Source organism: Alligator mississippiensis, chromosome 4 (genome assembly GCF_030867095.1).
Source record: "Alligator mississippiensis isolate rAllMis1 chromosome 4, rAllMis1, whole genome shotgun sequence".
NCBI classification, from domain to species: domain Eukaryota; kingdom Metazoa; phylum Chordata; order Crocodylia; family Alligatoridae; genus Alligator; species Alligator mississippiensis.
In genome coordinates this window covers 198810218-198836772 of record NC_081827.1, presented here as the reverse complement: position 1 = coordinate 198836772, position 26555 = coordinate 198810218, and the positions used below count along the sequence as shown (strand labels likewise).

The 26555-nt window shown below is 43.1% G+C and overlaps 2 long non-coding RNA genes across 2 annotated transcripts in view; one reads left to right on the top strand and one right to left on the bottom strand.

Annotated features, from left to right (window-relative positions):
- Nucleotides 1-26555, bottom strand: part of LOC132250384 (uncharacterized) — a 228995-nt gene that overhangs the window by 182718 nt on the left and 19722 nt on the right. The window lies entirely within an intron of this gene.
- On the top strand, nt 1831-19170 carry LOC132250382 (uncharacterized). Its single transcript, XR_009462080.1, has 3 exons — nt 1831-2451; nt 13555-13795; nt 16535-19170. It is a non-coding gene; the product is annotated as an uncharacterized LOC132250382 (long non-coding RNA).

The window sequence follows — 26555 nt, the reverse complement described above, 5'->3', positions numbered from 1 at the left end:
TGAAGACCCCGAATTCGATCCTTGGAGAAGGCATGCTGGATAAGCCACCCCATGACCTGGTGTGACACTGACTACTAAAGAGCTGCTTATTTGGCTGCATGGAATTTCAGATCAACATTGTCCCTCTGCAGAGGTGAAGTGTCTCACTAGGAGCTAAACCAAAAGGTAGTTCTCAGAGGGAGCCACAGATAACCAGGGGGATTAGGAATTAAAAGCCTGAGTCATGAAATCCAGTGAGCAAGGGGATGATCTTCTCTAGAAGCTGCACATAGGCTGGCTTCACAGATACTCCAAAAGACCATGTAAAGCTAGGGGTTCAGGCAAGTGCTCCTCTGAGGAATCTGTGAAAGTGCTTCTTAGTCATGCTCTCTTATAGGATATCTGGGTGATTATCGATGGAAATAAAACATCCGTGAGTTCTTCTTGACTCATTTTCTTAATTAAGCTTCAGCGGGGCAAGCTGAAGGAGAAAGGAAAACCTGAAGTTTCCTCTTATTTTCAAATAAAGAGAATAATTTAAAAACAGTACTGTAATTTGGCACTGATTTCTAACTATTAATAATGCCTGTTGAACAGAAACCAACAGAAATGTCATTTGTTAAATCATTTAACAAGCAACTCACAGACATAATCCCAATAGTTAACAGCTGGCGATTTCTGTGGGCCTGAAGCACACATTCAAATAAAATGTAGTTGTAAGCAAGTTTCAGCATCTGCAATATAGTTGACTAAAGCTTGGTTTTGGTTTCCTAGGCACATACTTTAAAACCTATTTGCCTTTGTTGTGTTTGGCAGCCTGCTTGGGGCCATGAGTTGTTTTTGTCTAAAGACTTCCTTATACAATAAAGGAAGAAGAGATCAGAAGAAAATTGAGTATCCTTGATACCAGAGATATTTCTTAATTTCTTTGACACATTACTTCAGAAGTAAAGCACCCTGGAGAACATTTTTTAAAACTGCTCCTTTGATCTGGTCTTTGTATTGTATCTCATTTTTAGTGTTCTTTTCGTAGATACAACCAATAAATGGTAAATAATTTTACATAGAAAATAAAGACTTCTTAAAAGTTGATGCCAGCTAAGTAGTTTAGTTCTCCATGGTATCATTCAGAAGACCATCCATTTCTGATGCCAGTTTCTCCTCTTTTAAGAAGTGGCTGATGTGCTGCAGAAACAACACTCTTAGGCTCTAGGGATAGGGAGAACCTTGTATTTCTGAACAGCTAGCCTGTTCGCTGACTACAAAAACAGGTTTAATAGCTCCAAAGAGAGCTCCATCTGGTCCTAACCAGCCAAAAACAATGATGGCTCTAATTCAGACTGCAAGGTCTGAAGGGGGGCGTGTGAAATATTTACAAATGTCATTCATATGTAAAACTTCTATTATGGTTTAAGCAATGCAAGATATTGGATCTTTCTTAAAAAAAAAAAGTCACAGTGCAATAAAATAGTCATGCAATTAAAAAGACGTTTCCAAAGGATAGGATCTGGTGGTAATGGGAGACTAGCTACCTGGGTATAAAATGAAGCATCAGTATGGGCTGGACACAGACATGCTAACAAATTCTTGGAAGCTGTTAGGCCAGTTATCTTAGATTTTACTCTAAGTCATGGGGAGGTACTAGTTGAAAATTTGAAGGTAGAAGGTACTTTGGTTGCAGTAACCATAAAACAAAAGAATGTATGACTCTAAGAAATGGAAAGAAATCAGCAAACAAGTCAAATGAACTTCAAAATAAAAATGCTAACTTCAGCAAACTCAAGGATTTGGTAGATAGGGAATTGGTCTCTTTGGGATGATAATTTGGATAAAGAGTGCAAGAGATCTGGCAGTAACTGAAAGAGACTATAAAAGGCACAACAGCAAAATAACCCAATGCAGAGGAAAGATATGGCTGCATTGATACATTAATGACCTAAAAAATAAAAAGAGAATCATACAAAAACTGGAAACAAAGATGAAGAATCAGTATATGAAGGATCAGTATATAAAAGGAATACCACAAGGCAGTAGAGATTCAAAAAAAATCAGAGGCTAAAGTACAAAATTAGCTACAAGCAGGAAGACACTTTGACATAAGAAAGGTTCCACGAATATATTAGAAATAAAAAGAAGACGAGGAACGTATAAGCCTATTACTTAATAGGAAAGAGAAGAAACAATGACTGACTCAGAGAAGCACTGAAGTATTCAAAGCCTTTTTTATTCCTGTTTTCACAAAAAAAGTTACTGACCAGATTATTGTTACAGATACTTGAAGCAGAGGATAGGATTACAGGCTGGAAAAGAAAAAGTTAAAAAAATATTTCTATAACTTAAATGTATTCAAGTCAGCTAGGGCTGGTGAAATTTTCCCTCAAGTGCTGAAAGAACTGGCTGAGAGTCTCTCTGAATCAACAGTGATCATCTTTAAGAACTCAAGACAGGGAAGATCCAGACAACTGGAAAAAGGTAAACATTGTATGGATTTTAAAAGAGGGGGAAAAGAAGGACTCAGGGAATTTGAAACCAAACCTACTTTATTTTGATACTCATAAATCAATTCATAAGGATTACGTCCATAGTGCTTGGGGTTGCAAGCACTTTGGAGGACAGGATCAAATTCGAAGTGTTTTGGATATGATGCAAATCTCAAGACGATAAATTTCCAAAGAGGAAAGAACTACACATAGGAAGAAAAAATTAAAAGTACAGATACAGAACAGGGAATAACTGGTGATCCAGAAGAAACTGTAGAAAAGAATAACATGTAAAACTGAGTCAAAATGAAAATTTGTTTCAAACAATGCAAATCTTATTCTTGGAGGTATTAATAGGATTGTCACAGATAAGACAAGTGAAATTTATTCTACTGTATTTGGAGCTGGTGATAATTCCTCTGAAGCACTATCTCCAGGTTTAGATACTACATTTTAAGAAAGATGTAGACAAAATTTGAGTGAGTTCAGAAAAGAGCAACAGAAATTATAAACTGTTTTGAAACCATGACCTAATGACAAAAATTTGGAAAACCTGGGTTTATTTCGTCTAAAAAAGACAACTGAGATGCGGATATAATAATAGTTTTCCAATATGTAAAATGTTGTTACAAAGGGGAAAGTGATTATATGCACACTGAGTATAGGACAAGAAATCAGATTTTTTTACAACAAGATTTAATTTAAAATATTAATAAAAACTTTCTAGATCTAAGGACAGTTAAGAATTGAAACAGGCTAACTACTGAAGTTTAGAATCCCCTTCATTGTTGGTTTAAGGACAGGTTATATATATGTCTGCTGTGAATGAGCGGAGGGCAGGAGGGAAGCGAGGCAGCAGGGAACAGTGGGCCCACATGGAGAAGCTGCTTGCCACTGCAAGCCCTGCGCTGCCCTGGTGACATACCTCCATGAGCACTGACCCAGCTGTCCCTAGCCACTCCGGGTCATGCCTGCAGGGCTGTGGAGGCACCAGGGGAGGGAAACAGGGCAAGAGCTCCAGCCCACAGTCTGCTCCTGCCCCACGTAGAGATCTGGGGGGCACAGGTCCCCTCTGCCCCCTGGGAGTGAGTGCAGTGGAGGGGAGCTGCCCTGCCCGAGCCCGCAGCAGGCAGGAGCAGGGGCAGTGAGTTGCGGACCTGGGTTTGTAGCCCTGGCAGCTGGGGGCCCCCTCCAGCAGGGCTGGGGGAACAGGAGCAATGGGGGGGGGGGCCAGGGGCACCAGCAAGGCTGTGGAGGCAGTGGGACTGACAGACAAACAGGGCCAGGGGGCTGTGGGTGGGGAGTGAGGGGCCCTGGCAGGGCCAGGGGAGGCTGTAGGGGGCCTTTAATTTTAATCACGGATTTGGTGGGGTTATTAGAGAATTTCTGATTTTTTAGTGGAGAATTTGGTATTTTTTATCTGGGGAGACCAGGATCCCTGCAGATGACTGAGTGGTAACACCTGTGAGGCATGGGCATTGCTGTTGGTAAGATCGGAGTCCATGAATAGCCCATAAGGCATCTAGTGTCTGGGGATAAGGAGAAGGGAAACATAAGGGCCAGGAGGACCCACCTAGCACAGGAACAGGTTGGGATAAGTAGGATCCGAGAGGGATCTTCTGGCCAGAAAACAGGCCAAGGCTCACTCTAAGACTCTGTGGCACCATCCTTTTCTCAACACGAAGAATATCAAGGCATGGCAGGAGAAGACAAAGGGGAAGGTAGGATACTGAAGACATTTTCTTCCCCTATATTACTAAAACAATTATTGTTTTGCAGCAATACCTACAACATGACACAGACCAGGGTTCTACTACCCTAGCATAACACATGCCAAAGACAGTTTATGCTCACACTTTATGCCCATCATCATCAGCCACAGGCATCTGTCAACTGCAGGCAGCTTGCCCATCCCCTGCAGTCATGCTCCCTGAAGCTGCACCCACTCATGGGAGCATAGGGGTCCCTGGGTGGGCTCCTGCACACCCACACAGGAACCCCTATGCCCTCTGTGAGTGGGCACACCCCCAGGGAGTCCATCCAGGCTGCAGGGTACAGCTGGGCAACCCCCCTCCCTGAGGTTGTCAATCACTGTACTGACTTGACTCTGTGAGCGCCTGGGGGCAGGACTGGGTGTGTGCCTGGTCAGAGCAGCTGAGCATGAGGGGGTAGTAACATGCCTCCCTGTGAGCGGGGGGCCCCAAAGGCACCTGGGATGCTGGCAGACAGCAGCCCAACATGAATCAATAGGGCATCTGCTACAGATGTTTGATTTTACCAGGCTAACCTAAATTGATTGAGCTTGAGTGCACATCAATCCAGGTCTATCTTAGAGTGGGTTCCACCATTTTAAACCAGTCTATGTATGCCAAACTTCTGCACTGTTAAGGGTTTAGACCTGTTTCTGAACACTTATCCTAGAAAAAGTGCTTGGGGAAGACATGGGGCTTAACTTGTGGTACCAAAAGATTTGGCCCCCACTAGTATAAGCCATCTCTGAACTGTTCTCCCTTTTTTGTAAATAAGGGCTGTTTACCCCAAAACAAACAGAGAAAACAACTATTCATTACAGAACAACATATAACTTCTGAAATAAGCAAGCTTGAACTTAATGTGATTTATCCTTTTCCTTCTCTCCCCTAGCATCCTCCTTTTTTAGACTTGCTATGCAGCTAATGGTAACAACCTCTTGGCAACATGACTGTTTTCTCGGCTAAGAAATTTAGTCAATACAGCTGCTTGGAAAATCCATTTCCTCAGCTGTTGCAGAAAAACTGCTGTGATCAAACTTTTAAGAATCTTAACCAATGGAGTTGACTTAGAAATCACTTGGAAAAAATTAAATTAAGCTATTGTTACATTATAGTTGTTTTGGCAACATTTATTTCAAATAAGGGGCACCTGGAATAGAAAAGGATAAATATTCTTTAGAAGGACATCAACATGAGTGTATGACAGAACAAGAGACTGGCTTAGAAGAAAGGAAATAGTTTCTTATGAGAAAAAAATGCATTTTATAGGAAAAAGTCCTCAAGTATAGGAGGGGGGAAAGTTTGATGTGCATTTATATGTATGCAACCTGGGCCATATCATGGTGTCAACTTTGAAGCAGAATTCTCATTGCTTTTTCTCTGTGGATTATTTTTTCTCCTCTTACTTCTGTCTGCTGGAGACTTCTTCCTACTTGCAGTTCCTTAAAGGCATTTTAGAAAGTTGAAATCTTGACTCTAGAAAATAAATACCATACATGAAGTGTCTAAACTTATCCTGATAAATAGTGCAGAAAAAAATAATCTTAATAAATTGACCAAAAACATTTAGAACTGGCTTTCTTCTCAAGTTCCAGTTTTGTTAAAGTCATCATTCCAATAGAGAACCTAAAATCCTAATGAAAAACATAATCAATCTGATCCATTCATTACTATATAAGCTGCTGCATATGTAATTACCACTACAAGGCTAGCTCCTACTGACTTGAATAGCAGCTGGACCAGCTGGACCAGGCCCACGATATGTGGTGCTTGTCAGTTACAGGACTAATAAGGAAGAAATGAGAACAAGTAAGAAAAAGAACAGTAAAGCTTAATATTTGCTGGTTTGTATCTGGAAACTAAAAGCTAGGAAACACTGTTTACAGGACCTAATGCAAGGCTACAGCTGGTTTGTATCAGAGGAAAGGTCATGAACATTTGTTAAAACATGAGCATAGAATTTCTGACAGCTTGCATCTAGTTTCCTTCTACAAAATATGGCTGTAGCTGTTGCAATACTCAGCTTTCCCTCTCTTTTGAAAGCTGGTCCTATTTTATCAGTGCTAGATAAGAAAGATTCTTTCTTTAGAGAAAAGAGATTCAGGAAGCTCCATAAATACAGCAGCTGTGTACGACTAAGAACGTAAATATGCTCAAGAAGCCCATTCCATTCTCAATACACTAGTGTTTAAGTATTTAGTAGCTGTTATTCATATATTATATGATCTTGCAATAAGCAAAATGACTTCACACAAAGCACCACATTCACAAAATAATAAATGATCTTCTCTTACAAACTCTCTTAAAATAGATGTTCCTGTACAGGGGGAAACTAAAGATTTGTGATCAGTTTTCCTTAGTTGGAATCATTTAAAGTATTCCCCAGATATTCAGGAAATAAGGATTTCTCCATTTTATATTTTCTTGGGCAAAAAATATTAAGGTTGCCTTATTGAATAACAGCAGTTTATACTCTGTCTACAAGGTTACATGTAACCAGCTAGTGACATGACTCACTCTACAGTTTAGACCTTTACTCTCAATTTACACTTTATACTACCAGGATGGTATAAAAGGGCCTTAATATAAGCCAAAAGCAGGCCCTCTCCCTTGCACAGCATTGTTACCAGCTTCCTATTACTAAGCATGCTAACTGACCATTCATTGCCCTGGCCAGACAACACATAAGCCTTTCCGTAACCAAGTCAAAACATTATTGGTTTATTGGGTAGAAAAGAGTCCTTAAACATGACTGTGTAAACAGATTAGCTAATCCCTTTTTTCCCAGATCTCTGTACGGTAGAGAAACCAAGGATTTACTGCTGGCACTGTTTCTCTGTATGTCTTAAAGGCAGTTTATCCCCTGCTGAGGCCCAAACTAGATTTTCCCCAAATGAATTGATATAAATTTATAGCAGGTATGTATGCACAATACAAGTTATCTGTAGTTGCATAACTATTCTTTGATTGCAGCATTTTAGTAGGTTTATATGAAAATGGTTGGCATAAATTAGACAGGGCCTTGTTCCATTCACACTTGATGTAGCATCTACACAGAATACCTGTTTCAGAAAGAACGCCTAATTCCAGAGAAGAGGACTGAGAATCAAGAACCTTTCCATCCTGGCTCTAACAAAGAATCCTCCCTTTCCTGGCCTTGAAATAGTTCCATAACTTCTTTATTACTTCAGTCTCCCTTTTGTAAAATGAAGTAATAACAACTGTTGGAGCTATCTGGAAAATGGAAATCCACTACCATGAACATTTTCTGGAATGGGTTGCAGAATGGAAAAAAAAATAAAACTATAAAGTGGGAATGTTGATTTCCAGAAATTTCTATTTGGGGAAAACATTTTTTTCTGCGCCTGCTGAATAAGGGTAGAAGGCTTCCTGAAGAGACAAAATGAAAAAGTCCAGGGCTTTCAGGCAAGCAGCTGACATTACAGTTTTCACCATTAGGAAATCTGAATCTTTTGGCAAAATTCGGATTTTCCCATGGAAATTTTGACTTTTACAAAAAGAGATTTTTCATTGGAAAATTCACAGTTAACTATGTTGATTACCTACTATGTCTTAGAGAAGTAGTGAAGATACACTGGTTAATATCTGTAAAGTGCTATTCACAGGGAAGGTGCTTATAAAAGCAAAGTATAATCAGATGTTCCTATTTTATAACTTTACATATGATTTGTTAGAATCTAAGGCCCAAATACAGTACTTTAAAATACTGTATCTAATAGTGTGGTAGTGCTTCTCATTCCATACTGTATCCTATCTTTTAAATTAGAGAATAAATGCATGTTATTCACTCCTGTATTAAAAGAAGTTTCACATTTGCCACTGACAACTAGCTTAAAATGCTGCCCGTAGTAGGAAGCTTTTCGAATTAGCAGAAATAGTTATACTGTGTACAGAGGAATATAGCTGCATATTCTCTCAGTAGTCTGTGGTTTAGCCTTATAATATCTCCAAATAAAGCTTCAGATTATATATGTCCACAATGTATTATAAATGCTATACTGTCAAAATTTTAGACTAAACCCTCAACTAACATAAATTAATACAGGTGAGGATATTGTAGATCTGTAAAGCAATTTATACCACCCAATGATCCAGCAAAAATACGCTAGCTTAATAGTTAGCAGCTTTCCTTGAAGTACATTTAACATACCCAGATCCAGAATATCTATGAGAATGTCAGTAGCCCCATTATACAGACAAGGCAACCACAAGTAACTCCCTACCTATTGCTTGTTGCTCTTCACAGAATATTTTTTACTGCATGTATTGGGCATGTTCTTTATTTCTATCAGTTATGGTACTAGCACAAATTTCTTCTGTTAAATTGGAAAGGTGTTTGCCACAGTTCATTCAGGACTGTGCACACTGTTGTGATATTTTGGTTAAGACTGATAATTCCTGTGGTTCCTAAGCTAGTTAGAACTAGGGTGCCTCTTAGGGTAACAAGGAATAATGGTCACAAACTGACAGAGAGCAGGTTTAGGCTAAATATCAGGAAAAAACTTCTTCACAGTAAGAGTGGGCAAAATTTGGAATGGGCTCCCAAGGGAGGTGGTGCTCTCCCCTACCTTGGAGGTCTTTAAGAGAAGGCTGGATAGGCATCTGACCCCAGCACTCTTTCCTGCCTAGGCAAGGGGTCAGACTTGATGATCTGTTGAGGTCTTTTCCGGCCCTAGCACTTATGAATCTATGAACTGTCACTGGTTTAAACATGTTCAGTTTAAATAAAAATTACTAATTTAAAAACTTTAAACAACTACTATTAATATTTAAATAAATATTTAAGAAATAATTTTTCTCTGTATGCTGTCTTTTGAGAAAGTGTTGATGTAATGATCCACTAAGCATTACCTTAATACACTCTAGCTTTTGAGTGTACTCAGAAACACACCACCACCATCTCTAGGAATAAAGGGCTCCATTATATAGAGGTGAGCAATTTGTGAATGTGCTAAGCAATAAGCACCCATAGCTCCCATTGACAAGACCTCCCAACTCTGAAGAAGTTGAATCTAAACATCATGGCTCAGGTAATTTCTACTCTTCTCAAATATTCAACTTTATATATTCAGCTCTGAAGATAACTTTTCTTTTAGCGCACTCTACCGTTCATTAGCAATCACTGCAACACTGAAATAGTACTTAGCACCCACAAAAATCCTGTGTTACATCTTTTGCTGAACCAACTGCCTGGTTGGGATAGACTTAGACAACCATTCAAATGCAAAGCTTTCTTCATCAGCAATGTGAGCGCAATATAATCCAAGTCTCTCTATGAAGAAGTACTTTCACACTTGAAAGAGAAAACTAATGATGTGCTCCATTATAGAATCTTCTCATAAAGCCATAGCTGTTCCTGTCAAGGAGACTAATGTAATGATGAAAATCCAATTGTAATGTTAAATCTTTTTCATTCAACTGAGGAATAGACTGTGGCTTTCATTTACCTCTAAAACGCGGTGGGGGGAGAAAACCTTATAATTATGTAAGAAATCTTTGAAAAGTCATTTTCCTTTACAAATATAATCCTCTTTTCAAAAGTGTGCACCCAAGTACTGAAAATTAAAATGTGAGTTATTGTCTCTTTAAATAGCCTTTCTGTTTGGGTGAATTTATTCACTTCCAAGGCAGTAGCCAATTACTTTGTCTCAGTTGTGTTTCTGTCTAAATGATGGTATTACTAAAGTGCAGCCTTTCTCATCTCTTATTTCACTTAAAGCAAATGGAAAGATACAATAAAAATACAATTTTTACAGCAGTCTTCTCCCCAAACCACAGACTACTGAGAGAATGTGAAATAGAAAACCTGGCATTTACAGACTTTATTCTACAATTATGATTTTTATTATTCTAGAAGTAAAAAAATATTTGAGACTAAACACTGAGTTCATAAATAGCAGGGTTTTTTCTATGCCGGATCCATGCTGAATTTGGGAGTGATATATGTTCATGTGGTTTGATATGACTGAAAAATGTACTTTGTAAATAGTTTCAGGCTACATTTAAATAGAATTTTGAATGTTATATAAAATGCATACTGTAGCAAGGAATTATACATTATGCATGTTGGGCAACCTTGAGAATAGTCAAAAATATTTAAACTAAGGGGCAGTAAAAAAAATTAAAAAGCTGAGATAAAGAAAATACACTTGAGAAAATAAGGAATGTATTGAACTACTAAAACTTAAATTTAAAAATGTTAGGATTTTAGATTAATCCTTTAGAGTTTTGCTCTCATTTACACCACTGATTTCAGTGGGCTATGCTGGCATATGACGTACAGCAAGTCAAATTCTATCTTTAGTTGCTAGCCTTAAAATTCAATCTTTAGTTGTCTTGAAGTCACTTAATACAGGTATTTTTATGGTCACAGTGAAATTTGACATTACCTTTATTCTTCTGCATTAAGGGCTGGTGTAACACCACCTCTCAGGTTTATGCCTTATGACTCTGCACAGGTTGCAAATGCTTTGGGGTGGGTATAGACCAGGGATGGGCAGAGTTACTCATCTTGGGAGCCACATCCGATCCTCCACTGAAGTTCAAGAGCCGGAGAGCAGGGGGGCGGGGGGAGGGTGGTGCTGAGTGACCCAGAGTGGAGATGGCCATCCCCCCTGCATTGCTGAGCTGCTCCGGCTTTCCCCATGAGGAACAAGCACCAGGGTAAGCAGCGCAGCTACAGCCCCTGCCCCAGCAGTCCAGTGCCTGGGCCAGCAGTCCCGGAGCGAGAGAAGAAGTGGGCAGAGTGGGCTCGGGGAGCACTTCCCACAGGGAAAGCCAGAGCACAGGGAGGTGCTGAGCTGCACTGTTCCCTGGAGCCGCCTTGTGGAGAACTGGGTAGGACTTCAGCTAATTTCTGGAGAGCCACAAGTACCGTGCCGTGAGCCATGGTTTGGCCACTGTGGGTATTAGACATTACACTTAATCTGTTTTAAGTGTGCAGAAAGCACTTTACAGTTGTGACAGAACAGACGTTCATGACGCACAAAGCATTTTAAAAATGGTGATTCCCACTCTACACTAATCCCAGAAGTATATTAACTTAAAGTGCTCTCCATTAGAGTGCTTTATTGAACATCTGTGCCAGATTCCATCCTGGGTTAACAGGGTTAGCCAAAATTTATGCTGCAAATGAACCTTGCAACAAGAAAATCTCCAAAGCTATATTGATTAAAAATTGGGACAGGTACAGAACTACAGAAATTTAGGTACAGAACTCTCAGAAACAGAGGTAAAAATAATAGATTAATACCCACATTCTGCCTCCTCCTCTTTGGCAACAAGATTGACACTGATCAAATTACTGTTCCAAATGTATCTCACTCCACCTAGATTCAACAAAATATCCAAATCATACACTAAGCTGTAAAGACTGTCTGCAAAATGATACTTTCAGACTTATGTGGTGGAACTGCCCCTCTATACAGGGTTTGTGCAGGTAGATATGAACACACACTTGCACAATAATTGGCTTATGGCTCCCCTTTCACCCAAAATTTTCCTTCTTAGGATATTTCCCAAGCTTCCTATTGTGGATTACCACAGACCTTATCTCAGCAGCTATCAATGGGATAGTCAGAGCATGGGAATAGCCAACCCTGCCAAACGTTGGAGAATGGTCAGGGAGAATATGATATACAGTATGTTCACAATGGAAAACCTATCTGCTTCACTAAAAGACAAATATGAATATTGGTAACCCAATCAGTTGCCATGCTACAATTATATAATACAAAAGGATTGTAAAAGAAAAATACCACCGCTATACTGTAGCGTGGAGGTATAAGACTACTCAAACATGAAAAGACAACAGTAATCTCTAGCCTGTCCTCGTTCTGAGCAAAGCTAATGGATAATAAATTTGAAGGAAGTAACTGAAACATGTATGTGGATGACCACAGCTTGTACCCCAAAATGTGTCCTTACTGTACTGTTGTAAGCTGTACTATATTGTACTATGTTTTGATATGGTTATGTGGTTGTGTTTAGTGCATATATATATATATATATATGTATATATATATATATATGTGTGTGTGTGTGTGTGTATACATAAGAGTGTGTGTGTGTGTGTATGTGTGTGTGTATATACATAAGAGTGTGTGTGTGTACACACACACACACACACACACACACACACATACTCTTATGTAAAAATGTGGTGTTGATGCTAAAGTAATTATAAAATTTGATTTATGTGGTCAGTTTGCCTGTATTGTGAAATGTACACCTTAATACTACTAAATTATCCTTAACAAATGTGTATCTAACTCATTCAGCATCTTCCAGTCACTATGCAACTTCCTTGTCTTTTATTATTCCACTTGCAAGATTCTCCCCAAATAACTGTTAACAGATTTTAAAATAAGAGGCACTGTTGGGAAGGAATTCTTTATGATACCAAATGGATGCACACTGAACTTTAGATAGACAAATATTAGACAAAGATAGACATATTAACGTTCAGCATTCCAGTCAGGATCTACATGCTACCCAATGCCTTTCCAATGCCAGCAGAATACTTTACTATTTGCTGCAGCAAAACAGATTAATTATTGGGGAGAATCTTGCAAGTGGAATAATAAAAGACAAGGAAGTTGCATAGTGACTGGAAGATGCTGAATGAGTTCGATACACATTTGTTAAGGATAATTTAGTAGTATTAAGGTGTACATTTCACAATACAGGCAAACTGACCACATAAATCAAATTTTATAATTACTTTAGCATCAACACCACATTTTTACATAAGTAAAACAGGGGCACAGAAAGTTGCCTTTTTAATCTAGATTCTCATACAACTCTAGAACTGTTTAATGTTTTTCTTGGACAGCCTGCAGGAAAAATAGTGTTATTGTTTCATATGGGTAGGTGCATGCTAGGTCCAGCTCCTCTGAAAGTTCTGATTCCTTCACTAACAAATTATTTCTACTGATGAATTATTAAGTTACACATAAAACAATTTAAGTAATCAGAAACTGGTTTAAAACTGTAACAGAACAAAAGCTCAGTGCATATAAACCAGTTTCAAAATGGCTTAAACTGGTTTAAGATAAACCTGGTTGACTGTAGTATCAGACTTAACTGATTTGGGTCAAACCAGTTTATAGCACTTCTGTCCCAGACCCCTTCCTGGTTCAAATTAAATCACAGTACCCCAGCATGCATTCCAACCCTAGGCCGGGCTGGGCTGTCTGCTCAAGCAGAGAAGGGTTGGAGGGGTACGGGGGGCAAGGCAGGGACTGCCCACCCTCTCCCAGACAAACTCTGGCTGGGGTCTGGGGCCAGGGAGAGAGTTTAAACTTCCCTTCCCCTGAATACAGAGCTGCCCTACTAAAAAACTACTGCTGGCTACCACTGTGAACTACAAATCCCAGAGGCACCTGAAAGCAGGAAGAGGAAATGATGAGCAATCCTATAGAGTCCTGCTGCTGTTAGTCTGGACTGCAAATCCCAGAGACCTTGGTGGCAGAAGGAAGAGGAAGCAAACACACAGCCCATGCGGCCTATGTGCCAGAAAGCCATGCTCTAGCACCCCCCACCTTCTGGCTTGAGCCACTGCAGGTATGTGACTGCATATCCTCAATCAAAAGTGAATGTCAGTCCAGTTGTTTCTCAGTTTAATCTCTGCAGTTTAGACTGACCTGCAAATGTTAAATCAATTCAGCCTCGGGCTTTCTGACTGTCTGTACTTAGCCCTAGTGTTACATCTCTGAGTGTGGGGGACATTACTGTTACAAAAGAAGAGACAGTCTCTCAGATGGTCAGGAACAGTCCTATGGAATATTCCGGTGATTTCTCAGGTCACGTGGCCTCATTTTGGTGTAAACAGTGGTAATTATCTGTGCCAGAGTGCATAAGGGGCTGAGACACCATGGCCACATCTACAACTGATAGAATGGGAAATAATCTTCTTTACAGCAGGAACCAGGTAAGTTGCCATAATTGCTTTTTTGACACCTGATTGGAACAACGGACTCCAAAAATACTTCAAGGCAAGGGTCAGTAATCTGAGGGAAAATACTCTCAGTACTTGGAAATAGTAAAAAAGAATATGATTCCTACTTATCAAATTCAAACACACTTCTTTAAAGTATCTTTTTTCCTACCACACAAGAGAAATGTGCTTCTGGGATTCTGTCTCGGACAAGTGCTCCCCATTCAAATGCTAGACAACCTGCCCAAAATCATGTGGGAATCCTGTGGCAGTACAAGGGATATGGCCATGGTCTCCCACTGCTGGCTCGTAACAAAAAAATTGGTCCCGTCCCATCCCCCAACAACCATCTCCTTTCAGACTTGGGAATTGTCACAACCAAATTAAGTAGTGCCCATGTCACAAACAAGTAAAACCATTCAAAACAGTTTTTTTCTGCACTAGGTTAACTAAGGGTTAACAATAATGATAGTAACCGCTTTTTTTTTGCTGCGCATGTCAAAAAGAGATTTATAACTGCGACACTAACTAGAAATGAAACTTAGCCTTCTGTGCTGTACATAAATCATTGTAATTGGTCGGAATGACAGGGGAGTGTCTGGGAGTAACCCTATGATAACACCCTAGCAAAGACCGCTAGATAATTGGTGAGTCTAATTCAATTTATGACGTGGCGAAAAGCAATTGGCTATTACACAAATAAAACCCGTCTTCACTTCCGTGAAGAACGGGAGACCTCCGCGCACACACCTGAAAAACCTCTGAACGTATGCGTGAGAATAACTGACAAATTGATCACTTGTCAATCTCCCCCGTCTCGACCTTATCAGACGTAAATCAATGACCTGCCGGCCCGACTTTCTTCTCCGTTTATCTGCCTGACCAACGAACTCTTATGCAGACCAACCTATGACCTACGAACCTTAAGCTATAACTAACCAAGTATCTCTGACCTCCGCTATTCACCACCTTGACGGCGTGAGTAAATAATCTTGCTTTGCAACCGATAAGCGTCCGCCTAATTAATTCCACTCCAAGCATCACAAGTACCCGCCTGACGGCCTTCTAAGGTGACAGACCCTTAACTGCCCGGGTGGGAGTCAGGGACAGCTGCTGGCCGGCTGCCCTGGGTCCCGACATGGCGTCACGAACAGGATTAAGGGGAAATGTGATAGAGTAGGAATTAATTAAGAACTGCCCCTGGTGTAGTGGGGGGTGCCACGTAAACAATGCGGATGAGTTATGGGCCCACATCGCTTATCACCAAGCGAGCGGAGTGGAGACAGGGTGCGTCAGCAGCTACTTCTCGCTGAGAGGAGAGGAGGGAGTTGGAAAGGAGTGGGGAGGCTCCAAGTGGGACGAAGGGAAGATGATTAACATGCCGCTCTGCGTAGTCACTCCTACTGCTTGAAAATGCAAACTTAAAAACCCAGCTAGCTACAGTCAGTAAAGCTGCTGCGGAGATGGCAACGTGCCAAAACCCTCCGTCGCCACCAGAAAATGGCACCGAGAAAAATATGAGCTGCCCGAAGGACCTGAAAAAAAAGGGCAGAGCCACAGAAGAACAGGTGGAACTCCACCCAGCAAGCCCGCCCCCTGAGATGACGTCACTCCCAACGGCCCCACCTCCATACCACAGGGAGGGGGCAACGAGCGAGAATCCGATCCTCCCATCAGACACAGTAACAACTACAGCTGCCGCTCATCCTGTAACAATAACCAAGCAAGTAACCAACCCAGAGGGTGCAACCACCACCACCACCCTTGACGTCATCAAAGCATGCATGGAGATTTATGGAGGAGAGAATACCATCAACCTTCACCTTCTCCTCAACCTGCTCGTTACTTAGCCAGCAGAAAATCTTTTAAGTCAACTTCCACGACTGCAAGCCCTTGTGAAGTCAATAGCTGCAAACCCAACCGGAATATCAAGCCACCTTACTGCATATCCAGTCGAATACCAAGGGCCAGAACATTCCCAATTCAACTCACGAAAGGAATCAAGACTGCCACCCCAGAGGACACCGGAGGAAAAAGCCATGTTTGGGTTCCTCCTAAACCACTTCACACTTACCAAACAACGATTACACGTCCTAGGAGATGCGGGACAATGACAACTGGCACATATACTAGGCTACCAACTTCGACCAATTCCGCCAACTGGTCCGGGCCCCGGAGGCACCCACGCCTAACAGTGCACTCCGGATAACACCGCAGCCTGCCCCAACAAACAACTACTCAAAGGGGGCATCTATAAACTATTCCAACCGCTACGACATTATGCTTGTAGATATACAAAAGACAATTTTATTGTTTTTTAGTTTTCTTTGTTTGTTTGTCTATTCATTTGTTTTGTTCCCTTATAGGCCCAGCGGTGACGAAGAAGCAATCTGTGACTGCCTGATCGCGGGAATCACCGAACACCAACCTACAGCACACTCGAGTCGACGCCACAATGGCCGCCTACTCATATGTCGCAAGCAGGGTTGTCGCTCTATTCCTGCTGTTGCTAACAGGTTCCTCAGCGAACGGAGCTGACTTCGAAACCTCCAACTCGATCCTGAACCTTCTGTCAATTTAGGCCAAAGACATAACTAACGACTCATTTTATGGTTTTTCTTTTTCTGTTAATGATCTTATACATACTTGTTTTGTTTTGTTTTAAAGCCAGTTTGAGACTTTATGCAGTGAAGCCAAGTCATAATGCTTTGAGTGAAAAGCTCTAAATTATTGAGAAAGAACAGCATTGGTAGTCTGAAGGTTTAGGGGATGTCGCAGAAAGGTCGGGTGTGGACAGAAGCATTCATTGAGGGAACGTGAGAAAAGAGATGAGGGAGATGATGATGGAAGGGGGCAAGTAGTCAAGGTTCTAAAGGATCCTGTACATTCAAAGAAGAGGAAAAGGAACGATTTGGGAAAAGTGGTAACAGTAAAAGGAATGAAGAAAGGCCGCTAATGACGGTACGGAAAATTAGTGTTTTCAGAGCTACGATTTAACTCAAGTATAATAAGCCACAATTTTAGAAGCCGTCCATATAGGGGGCATTAATCTGATACCTCACTCTCAGTTACCTTAAAAAATCGAATTAGAAAAGATTACATACAATCAAAAATAACAGTTTACTGCGTTTAAGTTAATTCAAGTGTCGGCGTCTTTGATTATCTTGTGTTTACCATGGATCATAATAGCCATTGTTGTATTTGTGTGTTTTGGTTGTTGAATTTTACAGTATCTCAAAACGAAGTTAACCACACTTTTTGCTTTTGTATACACCCGCTTGCCAAACATTAACAATGATGAACAAAATGGTCTGTACATAAACATGATGTGACTTGCTGTGCCATGGGCAAGGGGGCATGTCACAAACAAGTAAAACCATTCAAAACAGTTTTTTTCTGCACTAGGTTAACTAAGGGTTAACAATAATGATAGTAACCGCTTTTTTTTTGCTGCACATGTCAAAAAGAGATTTATAACTGCGACACTAACTAGAAATGAAACTTAGCCTTCTGTGCTGTACATAAATCATTGTAATTGGTTGAAATGACAGGGGAGTGTCTGGGAGTAACCCTATGATAACACCCTAGCAAAGACCACTAGATAATTGGTGATTCTAATTCAATTTATGACGTGGCGAAAAGCAATTGGCTATTACCCAAATAAAACCCGTCTTCACTTCCGTGAAGAACGGGAGACCTCCGCGCACACACCTGAAAAACCTCTGAATGTATGAGTGAGAATAACTGACAAATTGATCACTTGTTAATCTCCCCGTCTCGACCTTATCAGACGTAAATCAACGACCTGCCGGCCCGACTTTTTTCTCCATTTATCTGCCCGACCAACGAACTCTTACGCAGACCAACCTATGACCTACGAACCTTAAGCTATAACTAACCAAGTATCTCTGACCTCCGCTATTCACCACCTTGACAGCGTGAGTAAATAATCTTGCTTTGCAACTGATAAGCGTCCTTCTAATTAATTCCACTCCAAGTGGATTAAGTGTCACAAGTACCTGCCTGACGGCCTTCTAAGGTGACAGACCCTTAACTGCCCGGGTGGGAGTCAGGGACAGCTGCTGGCCGGCTGCCCTGGATCCCGACAGGAATAACCCCAATAAGCCCAGTCAGGGCTTTCTGGTTAGTAGGGCTGCATTCACCTAACATTTGGGTTAGGATTGGCAAAGTTCTGCCCATCTAACATTTGGTTTGGGACTGGCAGGTTACTCCAAAGTAGATATCAATTATATTCAAAATAGCTTTCTCTGGACCTGTGCCATATATTGGTATGTGTTTAAAATTATTATAATGTCCATTTAAGCAATAAAAGTCAGAGATAGGTATCCAAAGTCCTTACTTTAATCAAAGGCCAATCGTGCAATCAGCACCTGGAATTTGTGTAGTTCCTTATTCCATGCAGTATTACATACTGGAAACCAATTACATCTTATTCCTTCAGCTGAAGTAAGTTGTTACAGGGAGATTTTTTGGAGTTGTTCATTTGTAGTCACGGCTAAAGTAGACAAGTAAAGGAAAGAAGAAAAGATACAGAGCAAATCTCATCCACAATTGTACATATGTCTTAAAATTCAAAAAAGATTCATATTATTACCACAAATCTTCCAGGAGTTGGTCAGCCTACAGGAAGAGAAGTGGCAAGCAGACTTATACAGTAAGAGCATGAGTCATATACATCTTCCACGTGGAATATTTTTAACACATTCTGGAAACAAAGAGCACTTTTTCTTTCTAGAGCTAGTGTTAGTTCCTCTTGTCAAAATAGGAAAGTGTTTCAGTTACTGCATCTCTTCCTAGGAGCATTTCAATACAGAGATGTTACTCTAGTGCCACCATGTGTTACAGACACAATGTATTAATACCACCACAAGACACAATGTGTTAATATCTGTCAAAGATTGTTGAGGTTAATATTATCTTAATGGAAAGCTTTAATTTAAATTTGATACTTGCATCTGACGTGTTATTGTTACATTGAAGATTTAATAATACTAAAACTTAAAAGAAATAGCTGTTTTTTCTAGCTGTTTTTAATCTTTTTTCCAAGTATATGTGTTTGAACTTTTTTACTTAGTTTCACCGTCTCTCAGTTGCCAGATTATTTTGTGTGGGCCTTTCACAAAAGAAGGGGGAGGAAAAAATCATAAAAAGATAGACATTGCACTGATAAGCTTCCAAAATTAAACAGGGAACTCACAGGTCCCTGCAATGTCAAAGGCTAGGGACAGAAGTTACACATAAACCGGTTTAAGTGATCAGAAACGGATTTAAACCTGTAACAGAACATTAGTTCAGGGCATGTTAACCAGTTTCAAAATGACCAAAACTGGTTTGAGATAAACCTGGCTGAATGTAGTATCCGACTTAACTGATTCAGGTCAAACCATATTTGAAACTTGTGTCCCAGACCCCTTCCTGCTTTAAATTAAATCAGAGTCTCCTGGCGTCCCACCATGCTCTGCAGCCCTGGGCTGGGCTGGGCTGGGCTGGGCTCTCTGTTCCAGCCAAGCAGGGTTGGTGCCACCCCTCTCCTCCCTAGCCCAAGCACTATCACTGCTCCGGCTGGCTGAGAAAGGCATGGGGGTGGGCAACCCTGCTCTGGATTGCTGCTGCATCTGCATCCCCAGCCCCCCCCGCCCCCCCCACTGCTCCAGTGGCAGGAGTGGGGGTGGGGCCAGACCCCAGTAGCCTGAGGGGAAGTGGGGCTTTAACCTTCCCATTGCAGGGGGGGCAGCATGGACACCAACAGTCTCCGCTCTGCACCCAGGGCCATGGCAGCCAGACACCAGTAGCCTGAGGGGAAGGTGGGGTTTAATCCCCATATTAAAAACAGTAGCAGCAGGGGCACCGACATGGTGCCTTGGGAGGAGTCCCTCTGAGGAGCAGCGAGCCAGCCACTGGGAAGGGGAAGGGAGGGGGGTGTGACCTGGTTGGGGGGGGTGAGGGGGGAGAACCTGAGGCTAGTTACAGAGCCTGACCCACCACTGCCTTCTGGGTTGAGGTGGCCCCAGAGGGCAGGGGGCAGCATCTGCCACCTCCTGCCTCCAGTCTCATGTGGGAGCCATGGTTTGCAGGTGGGCTGCAGCTGCAGTGTGCCGCCCCCTCTGTGGTGGCAGCAGCAGAACAAAATTATCGTGGTGGGTGGAGGTGAAGCAGCTGTCACCCACTGCCTGCTTGCAGTAGCACCAGGTGTTTGGGGCAGGCTGCTGCAGGCAAGGGGCATGGGCAGCAGTGGGGGAGGTAATAGACTACTGCAGCCTGGTCTGGCCTGACCCTGGAGCCCAGGGGCCTAGGCAGTGACTGGTTTGAAGCAGCCCAACCCTCTTCTCCTGGCAGTGGAGCAAACTATCATGGCAGGCAGAGGTAATGCACCTGTCACCTGCCACCTGCTCACTGTGGTGCCAGGTGCTTGGGGCAGGCTGCTGTGGGCCAGTCGCTGCATACACCCCTAGGCCACAGGGCTGGGCTGGATCAGGCTGAACTCCTGGGCCACGGGGCCAAACCAAATTGAACTGAGCTGCAGCAGTCCATTGCCTCCCCGCTCCGTTGCCCATGCCTCTGGCCCACACCAGCCCGCCCCAAACACCCAGCAAAGCATGACAGCTGCTTCACCTACACCTGCTTCAATAATCCCACCACTGCCAGGAGAGGGAGTGGGGTGGGGAGCCATGCTACCCTAGTCTCTGCATATAGCAGTTTCTAAGTTTCATTGATAGAACAGTTAGACAACAGAAAAACTTTCTCCAAAAAAGTCATACCGCTAAATAAAGTCAATAGACACCTGGCATGCAGCACCGTACCATGTCTCTTGGCAACTTTTCATATCGGGCCCCCCTTCGCCAGAGATAATGATAACAATAATTTTTAAATTACCATTTTCAGGCCCCCTGTACACTCCTTCTAAAATGCAGCCTACAACTGTACATCAGGCCAAAAGACTATGCAGAAATTGAGTCTTCCCTTGTCCTGGGAGACTCAGAGTTGCGATGAAAATGACACCTGAGCAGTAAAAACATTTACAGAAGGGAACAGGGTAACAGTAGTGATGTCTGAGAGAATAAATCTTGAGAATACTGGGAACACAGGAAGGGAAGAAGTTCTCCTAATCTTCAAGGACTGAGTAGCTAGGAGCAGACAAGCCCTGGATCTTAGAGATCTCTGATGGTCAGTGAAGAACTGCCTCTCCTTTCATAACTGTCCAAACCCCAGACAAGTTCTGTAACTCCCTTGCATGCTGCCGATATAAACATTTGCTATACAAAGTAAGCAGAAAATCTGGGGAAGTAGAACAGAAATTAGTATCAGGGGATGACACCCTTGCTCAAACTGAGTAATATCAGTGCAGCTTCTTCACAGCTTCAATCTCATTTTTCTGTATCAAATTTTAATGGAAAATCTTTCTGAGTACTAATCAGCATGAGTAAGGGAGGCAGAGATGGGATCCAAAATAAATGCAGTCCATCTAATGAAGCCTGCATCATATTTCTAGATTAGTATCTGTCAACTGGAGTGCCATGACACTCTGAGGTGCTGCAAGATCCCTGTAAGAAGAGTCAAGCACTGGGTCCTCCAGACCCCAGACACCCTGTCTGCTCCAGCAGCACTCCCTGCAGTGCCTCCCCACCAGCTCTGGGAGCAGGGGAATGAGCTGTGCTGAAAAGCACAGCCCCTGCACTGAGCATCCCTGGACTCTGAGCAGCATGCTCTACTGTGGGTAGACAGACGCAGGGCCATGCTTTTTCAGCCTGGTTCCTTCCATGATGAAAGGCCCTTGTACAGGTGATAAAATTTCCCCTTTTTGCAGTTTAACTGCTCTTTTTAGTGATTTAATTGTCAGTGTACACATGCAATGGCATATTGTACTTAACTTTCATCGCAGTGTACATCTGTGGTGGCATATTTTGATTTAACTGACCTTTTTTACATACATCCAATGTATTTTAGCTTGCCATGTAACAAATTACAGTGATACATCTGGAGATGGTGGTGGGGATAGTGTACAGGGTGCTGGAAGCCCAGACATGCTTGGGGAAGCTGGGCTTGGCGGGCTTCCAACATCCCATGCACCATGCCCGCAAATTCTCCAGCTGCCAGCATACCCAGCCACCCTCCTGCCACCTTCCTGCACTGCCCCAAGGACAAGCCAGCCCATTCCCGGGCGGTCCTAGGTGGCAGGCAGGCGGCGGGGATAGTGTACGGGGCTCTGGAAGCCTGCCAAGCCTCAGTTTCCCTGAGCACACCCTGGCTTCCAGCACCCTATGCACTGTTGGATCGGACTGAGTGCTGCCTGCAATCTGCCCGGGTGGCCCCAGGAGGCACCGCTACTGCAGAGGAAAGCACCGGGTCTCCCACGCAGCTCGTGGCTGCACAACCCGGTGGCAGGTCACATGGGCAGGCTCCGCCAAGAAAAAAAATAAAGCGGCAAGGGGCCTGTTTTTTTTTTCATAGTTTCATAGTTGGTAGGGTCGGAAGGGACCTGAACAGATCATCAAGTCCGACCCCCTGCCATGGCAGGAAAGAGCACTGGGGTCAAAAGACCCTGGCAAGGTGTTCATCTACCCTCCTCTTAAAGACCCCCAGGGTAGGAGCCAGCACCACTTCTCTTGGAAGTTGGTTCCAGATCCTAGCCACCCTGACTGTGAAGTAGTGCCTCCTGATGTCTAGTCCGAATCTACCTTCTGCCAGCTTTCCAGTAAAGCCTACCTATGTTTCCCATGGCTGGGGAGTGAGCTGCACTCAGCAGACCCTAAACTGTGGGGGCCCCTGGTGGTGACAGCACCTGCCCACTAGCAGCACACCTAGGCAGTCCCAGGGGGCACCACCACTGCAGAGGGAAGCACTGGGCCCCCTTGCAGCTCAGGGCCCACTAGCAGCTCACCCCACAACTGCAGGAGAGGCAGGTAGGCTCTGGGAGGGAGGAGAGGAGGGAAGGATCAGGTCCCTCACCACTTTTTTTTCCCTTTGGTGGAGCCTGCCTGCGGCAGGGGGGTGGGGGCGTGAGCTGCCGGGGGCTATCGCTGTTCTGTCACAATGATGGAAGTCCCTAAATTGAAACAGTAGGTTTTTAATCGACACAATCATGAACGATGCATGCCCCCGGAGGCTGGGGGGGCATGGTGACCGCCTGTAGGTGGCATTGGCAGTGGTAGGGGCATGGCAGCGGCAAGCAGGGAGCTCCCGCAGGTGGCCGTGGTGCTGTTGGCAGCAGGAGGTGGGGGTGGCAAGCGCTAACCAGGAGTCGGCAACCACCTGTAGATACCGCCGGCAGCATCGGCAGCGGCCAGCGGCAATTGGCGACGATGCACAGACACCACCAGAGGTGTCAGCAGTGAGGGGGAGGGAGTAACTGCCTGCAGGTGCCACCAGCAGTATCAGCAGCACTTCTTTGAGGGAGTGCACTGCCAATCTCAGGGGGTGCACATGCACCTGCATGCACCCACTACACATCGCCAATGGACAGAGTTAAAAACCCACCATTTCAATTTAGGGAGAACTAAACCCCTGACGTGTCCAAGCGCCCCAGCATTTTAAGTTCCTGGAAGAGCAGGGACAGTAGCAGGGTCCATGGTCAGCCCCTCAGGTACAGACGGGGGGTCAGTGAGGAGGCAGATCATGGAAAGGGTCCCACACCTGCCAAACTCACCTGGCCCCAGCCCCTGGACCAGGGGCCACTGTTACCCACTTCTGCCTCCTGCAGGGACAGATACCTCCTTCATGGGGTATAATTACCCACCCCCGCACTCCCCAATCTGCCCTGCCCAGAAACTCCTGCCACTCTGAGCACTGTGTACCACCCCCTCTCAGAGATGCCCTGCCTACCCTGCCACCCTGTGAGATCCTTCTAAGGGTATCACAGGGTGCAAGGAGATAAGGGCCATAAGAAATAAATTAGTCTTTAAAATGGGGTGCCACTAAATTTCAAATTGTTAAAGAGGTGTCTTGAGTCCTAAAAGAACCACTATCTAGATGAAGGGATGACTTGCAAAGCTATGTCAGTGACTGATAAGGATTTCCAAATTAACCTTCTTGCATGGCTACTCATAGAGCAGCACCTGGAGTCTCTCAGATTGAATCTTAGGTCTAACTGCCTTTTGTCTCTTCCAAGTACAGCTGCAGCTGCTAAGTAGTAGTGGAGGACAGGCTGCAATAACTGATGGAGGAATACAAACATCAGTGATGAGAAGGGAGGCAGTCACACAGCAGCCTGAGTAGGAGCTGTGGGTGGATGGGATCAAACCACGTTATGATCTTTTTAATTTTTTCCAAAGCTTTATTTTTAATTGCAGGGGTGATAATTTAGTGCTAGTGAAAGAAGTCTGATCAGCAGGTTCTGAGGAATGGAAGGCTCTCTTTATCCTCAGAGAAGGTACAACCTGAACAACCACAGAGCAGGCTGCCCAACATGTACAACACCCTTCCAGTATGTAACAGCCCTGCCCTGCCTGCCTCAGGGACCCTCACTAAACTAAGAGTGGTGAGATCTGGTTCAGCAACCCAGTCAGCCAGCACACACCGCCAAGACAGGGAACAATTGCAAGGGTGTTTGCACAACAAAATAGTTTAGGAGGCAAAGCAAATTGAAACAGAAGCCAATGAATGGCTGTCTCATGGGAATAGAATTATAATCTGTTGTTTTGGAGATTAACAGCTCTAAACCTCATTCCAAACCTGTCTCTTGAAGGAGTTCTCTGGTCACATTCCCTGGTAGATATTTATCCAAACAACTAGAAAGCTCTTGTCAATAAAGGTTTAGAACTGAAATGACAGAAATGTTTTAATTCAAAGTGGAATTAAACTGGCAGATTTACGAAGACATTTTTATGAAATCTCCTGACTCTAGGCAGAGCTGTAAATCCCTTTCTTTAATGAACACCAAAATGTCTCCCTCTATAAAACAAAGAGAGAGAGAGAGAGATTTTGGTAGAAAAATATATAAATGAACTGGGCAGATTATCATTAAATTCAAAGTATGAAAAAGTTATATCTATACCAAACTTCTCAAGTTCCTAACAGGTAAAGTATGTGAGTTATTCAGAATATTGAAATAAGAGATTAAGAGTTGTAATGTCTGCTTTTTCTACAGTAATTTTTTATGGAAGATGAGTTAACATGCATAGAGATATAATCTGAAGTACACTACTAATCTAGAACTTTATGTTATACATTTATAGTCACTTCCATGTTTAAGTAAAGTTCTGCTGCACAGTCCCATCTGCTTTAAAAAGGCAAATATGCAGGTTAGTATTTTCATGTCCAAAAGAAAGAAAGAAAGAAAGAAAGGTTTTGAATACTGAATGCTGTTTTTTGACATCAGAAAAAGCACAAAAATTTGAATACGAGTGTTAATGCTATTGTTTTTCTTTAATTGGCTTTACCACACTATTTGTGGGTGAACAAAACAAATATTACAGAAGCAAAATTTGCTACATTTTGTGGGACAAGATGGTCAAGTGAAAACTATCATACAACTACATTTTTGCTATGATACATTAGTAGTCAGTTGAGCCATTGACATAAGCATCATCTGGTAGCATAAAAACAGGAATTCCACGTCCCTGGAATGCAACTCATGCTACATGATATTATAGGACACAATTTTTTAGCTATCTTTTATTGGATCAACTGCACGGTTAGGATAAAGTCAGACACGCTTTCAAATACAAGGCATACTTAATCAGGTCTGAGCAATCTAAGGGTGTGTACATTCAGGGAGGTAAGGGGAGGTTAGATTGAGTTAAAAATGGCCACCCAATCTAATGTAAGTGGGATAAGAGGTTAGTAGGGACACCTGACTGGGGACAAGCAAGCTCAGGGAGTGGCATTCAGGGGAGCTGGTGGGATCCATGGGGGGTCAGGGGGACTGGGGGCCAGGCAAGTTCTGCATGGAGACCAGGGGGGGGGAGAGGGTTGGTAAGGTCCTGGAAAGTTTGACAGGATCTGGGGGGCTCACAAGATCTGCAGGGGAGATTGAGGGGGTCTCTCTTCCCCACCCCCTGGGACCAGGAACTCATTTTTAGCTCCCCAACCCCTCTCACCCCCAAACAACCCCTCACAGAGAACCACCCCATCCCCCCAATCTTGCCCGCCCCTCCCCTAACCCCAACTTACTTCCTCAGCTACCAGCACTGGTGAATGCCAGTAAAACCAGCACCAGGAATGACTTACATGATGTGGGGTGAGGGGGGTTGTAGGCAGGAGTGGAACCGATTTGTCTATCTAAGGGTAGGGGAAAAGGCCGGGGGACTAAAAATAGCCCAGTGCCAGGAAGGGGTTAGGAAAAGTGAAGTCCCAGGGCTGGGGCTGGAGGCTGGACTTTTCCCATCCTGGGGCTGCATTGAGAACTGTATAGGAAGTTCAAGACAGTTA